Raw genomic sequence first — 10,527 nt, 5'->3', positions numbered from 1 at the left:
TATTCATTACTCACCTTTTTTTAAGGTCTCTCTTATATAATTATTGTGTTATACTTTATAATATTTATATTGTAATATTTTGAAACTATACTTATACATACTCTTTTAAAGTAATATTTTCTATCAACAGGTGTGGGAAAAAAATTGTGACTTTATACTTCTTTTCTTAGATAGTAACATATATTTTTTTTTATAATTAATGATATTAGGTTTATGAAAATGAAATAAAAAGTCTAAAAAAAGACGATGGTGGCTTACGTCTAACAAAAATTAAAATTAGTCAAAAACTTATGCTATAAAAAATATGGGTTTACGGAAATGGAAAAAAAAAAATAAAATGTATTAAATTTGTGGGTTTAGGATAAGGATAACAAATTTGATGAGGTTAATTTTCATAAATAGCAGAGTTGAATTGGAAAAGAAAGACACTAAATTTGATGGAGAGTTATCGGAGATATGGCAGCATAAGCTTTAATTATTTTTAAAACATATAATTGTTATAACGTTAATAACAATTAATCATTAATATAAAATACGGTTTCGTAAAAACTTTTATTTGATACACAACTTTGAGGTGATAATTTAACATTAATCGGTTTCAACTAATGATATTAGGTTTATTGAAATGAAAAAAAAATTATGGCCTCTAACAAAAAAATATAATATATTAAATTTATGAAAATGGAAAAAAAACATAAAAATATATTAAATTTGTGGGATTACATCTAAAATCCAAGTTAAAAAATAAAGGAAAAGAAGGTTAAAAAAAATTATGATTCTAACAACGACGGCTTTGTGGTTTCGGTGGTTCCGTAAAACGACGACGACATATATATATTATTTTTAGTTTTATTTATGATTCTATGATTGTAAAAGTATTTTGGTATAATAACATGAAAGTTTGAAAATAAAAAAAATATAGAGTTAAATACATATTATATTGCACGGTTATTGAAGTAAAAAAAACTATTTGTTATATATATATATATATATATATATATATATATATATATATATATATATATATATATATATATATATATATATATATATATATATATATATATATATATATATATATATATATAAATAAATAAAAGAGAGAAAGAGAAAAAAAAAGAAAAAAAAATATTTTTTCAGAAAACAATGTAAGTAATAATTTATTAATGGTAATGATTAGATTAGGTATATTAGATTAGTGTTTAGTAGAGTGGTGTGTCCAAAGTAGGACCCTTAGTAGAGTGGTGTGTCTAAAGTATGACCCTTTTTATTTGGCCATAAATTAATTTATAATAACCTTTTTACCATTAATTGGGAGATGCTTCTAATTCTGTTTCATTTGTGCTAAATAATTGTAGGTAGGGATGTTATTTGGGTCGGAACCGGACCGAACCGATCCAGACCCGAATAACCCAAAAATCGAATAAGGGTAATTGCATGAATAGAAAAGTAGACCAAATAACAAATATGGATCCGGTTCGGTTATTACTCAAATAATATGTACAAGTTGGTTAAAAACCTAATATAACCGAAAAGAACTGAATAAACCGTATTAAGATTCTATAACCAGAATAACATTTACAATATGATTATAGACATCATATTTTTTATGACTTTAGTCACTTATGATTCCATAACAAATATTTTAAATAAACAAATTAGTTAATTAAAAATAATGCAAAGTATATATATAATTGTTTCAAATGTGCAAAAAAAGATTAGAATTTGAGTAGTAAGAATGTAAACATGAATTAACTCTCTTTCAATGCATTAGTATACTCAATAAATGATTCATTCTCTACATACTTGAACGGTAATTCTGCAACTACAAATAAGATTAACAATGCTTTTTTTATTCTTTTCTCATCATGTTTTCAAGTTCTAAAACTACTCTCCTTGTTTTCTTACATGAGTTTCTTTACTTGGAACCAAATTTTTCATGACTAGACAAGATAGAAATTCGTGAATCCTTAGAGATAAAGAATGAATGGTCGATTTTTGAATATAAAGAGGAAGCATCGACACTCAGTTTTTAAATAGAAATGATTTAGCAGGAAGTCGACTTCAATAATATGATTGAGTAGGAAGTCGACTTCGGTGTTACAATGCAATAGGTTTTTTTTTTTAATTGTAAGACTCACAATAGGAGGGACAAGGGAAACACGATCAAATCGATTGAATGTAGGTCATTCGGTGCCGAAAGAAAAATACGATTCGAAAATGATTTTTCAATTCCGTGTCATGTATTTAAAACTGAGTAAGCTTTTATTTGGGTAACCTGGACCGAATAACTCAAGAACAAAATAAGTTTAATATAGATACCCGATAACCAAATCGAATTGCTTATTCGGGTATAATTTGGTTCGGGTTTCTAGACGAAATTGTCACCCCTAATTGTACTATGCAATTTTGGAGGAGCAGGAAAAGATGAAGTAACTATTAACGATTTGACAAAATTGCAAGAATGGTCCCTGTGGTATGTCGAAAATTGCTACTTTGGGCCAAACAGTTTTGGACTAGCACTAATAGTCCAAAAGTTTTCATTTTACTGTGGTTTTGGTCCAAATCAGTTTAAAAAAATCTAAAAATGATAGATTTGCCCTTTTCTTTTTCTTTTTTGCTTTTTCTTTTTGTTATTTGATTATTGTCTAACTAAAAAGGACAATTTAGAAATTCTCTCTCTCTCTCTCTCTCTCTCTCTCTCTCTCTCTCTCTCTCTCTCTCTCTCTCTCTCTCTCTCTCTCTCGTACGTCTTCTTCCTGAAAAGAACACACCATTTTAATCTCCTTCCCCTTCTTCACTTCATAAACTCCAAAACCTCACTCACTTCTCACCCTCCATACATAGAAAGCGAGCATTCTTTTGCGATTTCAAGCAAACCCCACATATTTTCACAAGCTTGATTTCATCTGGATTTTAAATCTCTCGAGCTTGGCACGTCTCTCTTCTCTCTCAACTGCATTCACATCAAGAACCCTCAATCGCTCTATTTCGTTCAAACCTATTTATTGTTCAGCATCAGTTTCCGTTTCCCACTTAAACCCTAACCTCTCCCTATTTCTTCGACCACACACCTTCAGCGGAACCTTATCTGACTTGTATCAATGGTAGAATTGGGCGAAAACCCTAGCGCCATCTATTGGTTCATCTTTCACAGATTTAGATAACGGCCCCGACTCCAAAATTTTACACAGAGAACTCAATTTTGATTGAAGATGCTCTAGAAAACCCAAAACCATTACCAACCGTCAACGAATCAAAACACAACATTGTTTTGCAATTAAGAGCATATTTGGGTGATCTTTACTCTTTATGGAAGCAAGGGATTGAAAAGAGAAAATTGTTTCAATATATTACAGGATGTGACCATCGGAGGATTTGGTTTGAAGTGTTGAAGAAGGTGTTCTGATTCCAACGCCTAAAACAGAGTTGATAATCCATCTGGTGGAAGATGTGATCAAGCAGAGTCAAGAATTAAAAAAAGTTTTGTGGGTGGATTTAGGTACGGGTTCTAGTGCAATAGTTATTGGAATCGGGAGGATTTCATGGATTAGGATCGAGAGAGAAGGTGGGTTTGTGTGTTTGAGAGAGAGAGAGAGATTTTATTTTATTACTTTTTTAGTTAGAAAATATTAAATAACGAAAAGAAAAAGCAAAAAACAAATGGGAAAGGGAAAACCCGTTATTTTTAGATTTTTTTAACTAATTTCGACCAAAACCGAAAGAATGAAAACTTTTGGACTATTAGTGCTAGTCCAAACCTGTTTGGCCCTATGTAGCAATTTTGGACATAACACGAGGACCATTCTTGTAATTTTATATAACGATTTTAAAGGTTTCAAAATTTTTCGAATGGTTTAGAGAACTAGAAAGAAAAAGAAAGAGAGGAACAGGCGCGTAAAAGTTGAAAGAAATGGAAGCGGCAGTTTATTAAAGAAAATAAAACGTCAGATCCGGTCAGATAAAAATTTCGAACCGCGTTAGAAAATGGTTGTTTCAGTTATAAGCGTCGAATGCATTAAATGTGCTTCGGCGTGCAATAAAGGAAATGTGCTTTCAATGTGCATGATTCACACAAAATGATTACTTAAAATGTTTTTTTTCCTGACCTGACATATTATCCAAAAGATAAGTATAATAATCATTAAATATCTAATTTTATATTGTGTAAATTACAAGAATAGTCTCTATGGTTTGGGTTAACTTGCAAATTTATCCTTAATTCTTTTTCTTAATCAGAACCATCCTAAGATGTGTTTTTATTGCTTTTTTTTTTTGTCTCTCACCTAGTTTAAATGACTCTTCTACCCTTATTTATTTATTTAAACATTTTTGTCATTTATTTATTATCAAATTGTTTTATTATTAGTTAATAAAAAAGAGTATAACCCAAAAGGCTAAAAGACCCGCCAGAGACCTCCTATTGCTATCCTCTCGTTACCATCTTTGCACCTCTCTTAGTCTTCTTCTCACGTCCCTCCATTATCGTCGGCGGCATTTACTGACCCTCGTCAAAGTCCCTGGAAAGACCATCACTTCTTCCCCTCTTCCTATAAAACCCGAAATCCAGTTTTTTCATGGTGTAACCATGATGCCTTCCATCAAAATTGGTGCACAACAAACATCACATAAACATTATGAGTCGGGGCCACCACTACCATCGATGACGTGAATCAGAGTCTGTAAAAACTACAAAAAATTCAAGATACCCAACGTCACCATCTATTATATCATTTGAGGATTAACAGACAGGTGGTTTTCACAACTTACAATATAAACCTCACTACAAAAATACTACACTACCCTCAACAACGATTCACTGATCCTAATCTAATAAGAAGATCAAGAATAATGATGTAACATCCAGAATTTCAGGTATTATATTTATTCATTTTATTTTGAGTTTTTTTGGAAGAAATCGGCGAGATGGTGCGTAGAATCGCCGAGTAGAGATGCGATTTCTCACCCGGATTAATGACCGGACTCGACGAGTCGCATTGGTGGACTCAACGAGTCCGCGCTGTTTAATGAAACCCTAATTTCTCGGGTTTGGGGCCTATTTAAAGGGCCTTATCGCTGTCATTTGTGCTCACCATCCCCTCAGAGCGAAACCCTAGTGAACTTGAGCGTTTGGAGTGAGAGAAGGAGCCATTGTCAACCTTGGAGGTGTTGTCTAGCAAGGGAAAGGAAGCAATAGCCAAGAGGAAGCAAGAGAGTTAACTTCCTGAAGATCTGTGGTCCAGAACATCACGTTTGAGGTACTATTTTCGAACCATTTTCTATTGAGGTGATGTTCATGTTGATTTAGGGCTTATTGAGCCCTTTTGTGACTAGATCTAGTGCTACCATGGTCCCTTAAGCGAGTTAGGTTTTGGATTTGGACCCATGGAGGTCCAGAGTGTGTCTTTGTCCAAGCTTTATACGAGTTTATGGAGGTTTTGGTTTGGGATCATTGTGTGTGAGGTTAAAACACCATTTCTGAGTCGATAGGTGTGATATGAGCGCCAAGACATAAACTTTACGTGATAAATAAGTTTGGAAATACTGGATCTATGAGCTAGTGGAACAAATCTGACCTTAGAAGGTCGTTTGGGGTTATGCATGGAATGCACTCGCTGAGTCCATTGGCGGACTCGACGAGTTGGAGCGAGTTGTTCCGTGTTTTCGAACCAGGGGTTGGGTAACCGAGTTGGGTGAGTGACTCGGTGAGTCGGAAGGGATTCAGAGGAATCGGGTCCTCGTAGGGACTCGGCGAGTCCACGCCAGACTCGGCGAGTTGGGTTGACCGTTGACCATTGACCAGAGTTGACCGGTGTTGACTTAATAGAGTTAGTTAACGCTAGTTAGGAAAGTGTTAATTAGAGATATATTTGTGTATAGGAGGACTATAGCTCGGGAGATCGAGCACTAGTGATTTCAGGGATTTACGAGTTACCGAGATACGCAAGTTGAGTCTTCTCACTGTACTTTACCTTGAGTAGGTAAATAGAGTATAGGATACAGTGTTTTATATATATTGTTTGTTGCACTACATTCTTCTATGTGATTTATGCTATGCATGCTTGCAAAGTTAGAACCTAAGGGTTCACAGAGTTTAGGAGCACGGACCCACAGAGTTATAGCCTCGAGTGGCTAATATGTGTTATATGTGGTATTTTGGGGAACTCACTAAGTTTTGTGCTTACAGTGTTTTGTGTTATGTGTTTCAGGTACTAGTGAGGATCGCGGGAAGTCGCCGACTTGATCAGTACATACACGGGATTTTTGTGCTATGAAAACTCGGGATTGATATATGTTATAAATTGAGTTTCAAACAATGATGTTTTTATGATTTACAAATGAATTATGTTTTTATAAAATGCGAAAAATTGTTTTGGAAATTTACGTCGTTACAAGTTGGTATCAGAGCCTTGGTTTGAGGGATTCGGGTACACCTTCGGGAGTATTTGAACTCAAACTGAGGATTTGGAAAATGTTTTCTAAAAAGAGTAAAAGATTTTTAAAGAAACACAGAGCAGAGACGTGTGTACGATCAGTTAGCGCCCGAAGGGTGATTTCCAAAAATACCCTTATGTAATATGTTTATGAGATTGATATGATGTATTCTCTTGCTAGAGTGGGCTAGGTATTCCTATTAGGACTAGGGTGGCCTGATTTGTGATGCCTTAGCCTAGGGGAAAGTGAGTTGCTATGAGATGCTTGAGAGTGAGTAGGTCGCAGTGAGGAGCTATGAGAGATCTATAGAGATCGGATTATGCATAATAGTGTACTTGGGACTTGGGATCCTAAGAGGAGGAATTGGGGTGTACACTGATACGGTGCGGACAGTTGTATTGGGCCCGTACTACTAAAAACACCGGGGCGGTGTACAATTCAAGTAAGAATCTTCGGGATGCCAGAGATCGAGGAGGGACGCGTTATCGAGTGCGATTATGCTCAAATGAATTTCTAATATATCTTATGTTGTATTTCAGAGGTAGATCATGGTGAGGACACGACTTATGCCAGAGAGCAGCGAGACTAGTGATGAGGAGATCCGCCGGATCATCCATGAGAAAGTGGCTGCGGCCATCACGACATAGATACCAGAGATGTTCGGGTCTATTAAGACCACGTTGATTGAGACTTTTGACGAGCGTTATGCCGCTCTTTCTGAGGTTGTTGTCGCAGCGGCCACTGCAGTCATTACTGCTGCTAGACTGCAAAGGGGTGACTCGTTGTTGTTCAGGGAGTTCAGCAACACGAAGCCACCAGAGTTTGATGGGACGCAGGATCGGATTGCAGCGATGAGGTGGGTATCTGACATTGAGGGTGTTTCTATACTTGCTCGTGTCCGGAGCACTTGAGGGTTCGGTTTGTGTTGTACCAGCTTCGCCTAGGGGAGAAGGACTGGTGGAAGTTCGCAACAACACATTATTCTCCAGCTGAGCTTGCGGCGGTGACCTGGGAGAGGTTCACCACCATGTTTCATGATGAGTATGTTCCCTCGGTGGAACGAGATCGGTTGGCACAGGAGTTTTTGACCCTCAAGCAGGGTACGGAGTCTGTTACGGCTATAACCAGCATGTTTCATGAGAGGGCAATGTTCTGCCCTGAACACGTGTCTACTGAGCAGGAACGAATGAGCCATTATTTGAGTATTTTGAGGAGAGACATTCGGGAGTTTGTGTCAAACTCCTCATACCGGATTTTTCCCAACTTTAGGCAAATGCTCGGAAGAGGGAGATCGAGCTAGAGACTCAGGCGAGGGAGGAGGCGGAGTCTCAGGGGAGGGATCGGCGACCGACACAGTCTCAGCCGGCAGCCAAGCGGGCCAAGCCCGCTGATCCCAGGACAGGGAGCCAGAAGGGCCGCACTTGTGGGAAGTGCGGCAAGGGTCATGATGGAGTTTGTAAAGCGGGATCTTGCTACAAGTGTTGCAAGGAGGGGCATATGGGCAAGTACTGCCCAAAGGGTTTGTAATGTGTTTTTACTGCAACCAGACCGGACACCGGAAGGCAGAATGTCTGCTGTTGCGAGCGACTACCCAGGGAGCACCACAGGGATCTACCCCTGCTGCTATTAGAGCTACTGAGAGCCGGCCAGTGAAGGCCGACATACCGAAGGCGCGAGGGAGAGCTTTCCAGTTGACCGCGGAGGAGGTCCGCGCAGCGCCCGATGTCGTGGATGGTATGTATTCTTTCATGTAATTATTTTAATGTTTAAGATTTTGTGCTTATATTATGATATGCGAAGGTACTTTTCTTGTGAATTCTGTACCTGCTTTGGTGTTATTTGATTCGGGTGCGAGACGATCTTTTATATCGTTGGCTTTCAGTCGGCACATCAGTATTAGTCGAGTGGCGTTGAGTCGACCTCTGAGAGTTTCCATCGCCGACGAGAGACCAGTGTATGACACGGAGGTAATTCGAGGATGTGTACTTGAGATTTTCGGTGTAGAGTTTCCTATTGATTTGGTCCCGATTGCGATGGGGGACGTCTGTGTCATCGTAGGCATGGATTGGTTGAGCAGATTTGGAGCAGTTATCGACTGTGAGCGACAGCTGGTGACTATACGAGACCCAAGTGGGGGAGTTTTTACGGTGTACGGCAAGGGTACCTGTCCTGATTCAGCTTTTTGTTCGGCTGCTAGAGCGAGGCAAAGTCTACAACAGGGCTGTAGTGGTTTTGTAGCGTATGTGACGGATACGAGGGTTGGTGCAGGGAGACCGAGTACGGTTGAGGAGGTCCCGATAGTGCGTGAATTAATGGATGTCTTCCCCGAGGAGTTACCGGGTGTGCCTCCCGAGAGACAGGTTGAGTTTCGCATTGATTTGATTCCGGGGGCAGCTCCTATTGCTAAGGCGCCCTATCGCCTTGCACCTCCAGAGATGTAGGAGTTATTCTCGCAGCTTCAGGAGCTGCTAGGGAAGGGGTTTATTCAGCCGAGTAGCTCGCCATGGGGAGTACCGATCCTTTTTTTTTTGAAGAAAAAGGATGGTTCACACTGAATGTGCATAGATTATCGAGAGCTGAACAAGTTAACGGTCAATAACCATTATCCTTTTTCAAGGATCGATGATTTTTTCGATCAGCTGCAGGGAGCATCTTGGTTTTCCAAGATTGATTTGAGATCTGGATATCATCAGATGAGGGTGCGCGAGGAGGATATCTAGAAAACTGTGTTCAGGACTCGTTATGGGCATTACGAGTTCGTAGTGATGCCATTCGGGCTCACCAATGCGCCTGCAGCATTCATGGATCTCATGAACAGGGTATGCAGACCGATGCTGGATCGATTAGTGATTGTGTTCATTGACGACCTTTTGGTTTATTCAAAGTCCAGGGACCAGCATGAGGAGCATTTGCGGGAGATCCTCAGCGTGCTGAGATGGGAGAGGCTTTACGCCAAATTCTCCAAGTGTAATTTTTGGTTATGAGAGGTGTAGTTCCTTGGTCACCTCGTTAACCAAGAGGGGATTTTGGTCGATCCGGCCAAGATCGAGGCGGTAATGAGTTGGCAAGTGCCGAAATCTCCTTCTAAGATTAGGAGTTTTCTAGGGTTGGAGCGCTATTATCAGAGGTTCATCAGGGATTTCTCCAAGATTGATGTTCCTCTCACCAGGTTGACCCGGAAGGGTGTGGTGTTCAGCTGGGGCCCAGAGCAGCAGGCCTCATTTGAGACTCTTCGCCAGAGATTATGCGAAGCCCCGGTGTTGACTCTTCCAAAGGGGATGGAGGACTTCGTGGTGTATTGTGACGCATCGATATCTAGGTTGGGCGTGGTGTTGATGCAGAGGGGGCATGTGATCGCATACGCATCAAGGCAGCTGAAGCCCCATGAGGCAAGATATCCCACCCACGATCTAGAGTTGGGGGTTGTGGTGTTTGCCCTCAAGATTTGGCGCCATTACATGTATGGGGTTCGGTGTACGATATACACAGATCACAAGAGTTTGAAGTATTTGATGGATCAGCAAAACCTGAACATGCGTCTGAGGAGATGGATGGACGTGGTAAAGGATTATGATTGCGAGATCCTAGACCACCCGAAAAAGGCTAATGTGGTGGCCGACGCTCTGAGTCGTAGAGCAGAAAGAGCCCCAATTCGGGATATTTGTATGAGATTGACAGTGATAACTCTGGTATTAGACACCATCAGAGGGGCTCAGGCTGAGGCAGTGAGACCAGAGAATCGCAAAAGAGAGCGAGTTATCGGGCAGGTGATGGTGTTCGTGACCGATAGCAGAGGGCTTATGACCTTCCAGGGTCGGATTTATGTACCGTTTGTTGGAGGAACGCGTACCATCTTGATGGAGGAGGCACATAAATCGAGATTCTCAGTGCATCCCGGAGCCAATAAGATGTTTCTAGATCTTAAAAAGGAGTATTGGTGGCCCTGTATGAAGAGAGATGCAGCATGGTTTGTTGAGAGGTGCCTAACATGTTGTAAGTTTAAGGCCGAACATCAGAGACCGCATGGTAAGTTGCAGCCATTGGAAGTCCCAGAGTGGAAATGGGAACAGTTGTCCATGGATTTTATCACCA

The 10,527-nt window shown here is 39.7% G+C and overlaps 1 pseudogene; it reads left to right on the top strand.

Moving 5' to 3' along the window:
- Positions 1-2,464: 2,464 nt before the first annotated feature.
- LOC111903594 (uncharacterized) lies at positions 2,465-4,068 on the top strand (annotated as a pseudogene).
- Positions 4,069-10,527: the final 6,459 nt, after the last annotated feature.

The sequence above is a fragment of the Lactuca sativa genome, chromosome 8 (assembly GCF_002870075.4).
Source record: "Lactuca sativa cultivar Salinas chromosome 8, Lsat_Salinas_v11, whole genome shotgun sequence".
Lineage (NCBI taxonomy): Eukaryota > Viridiplantae > Streptophyta > Magnoliopsida > Asterales > Asteraceae > Lactuca > Lactuca sativa.
This window is presented reverse-complemented; position numbering and strand designations above follow the sequence as displayed.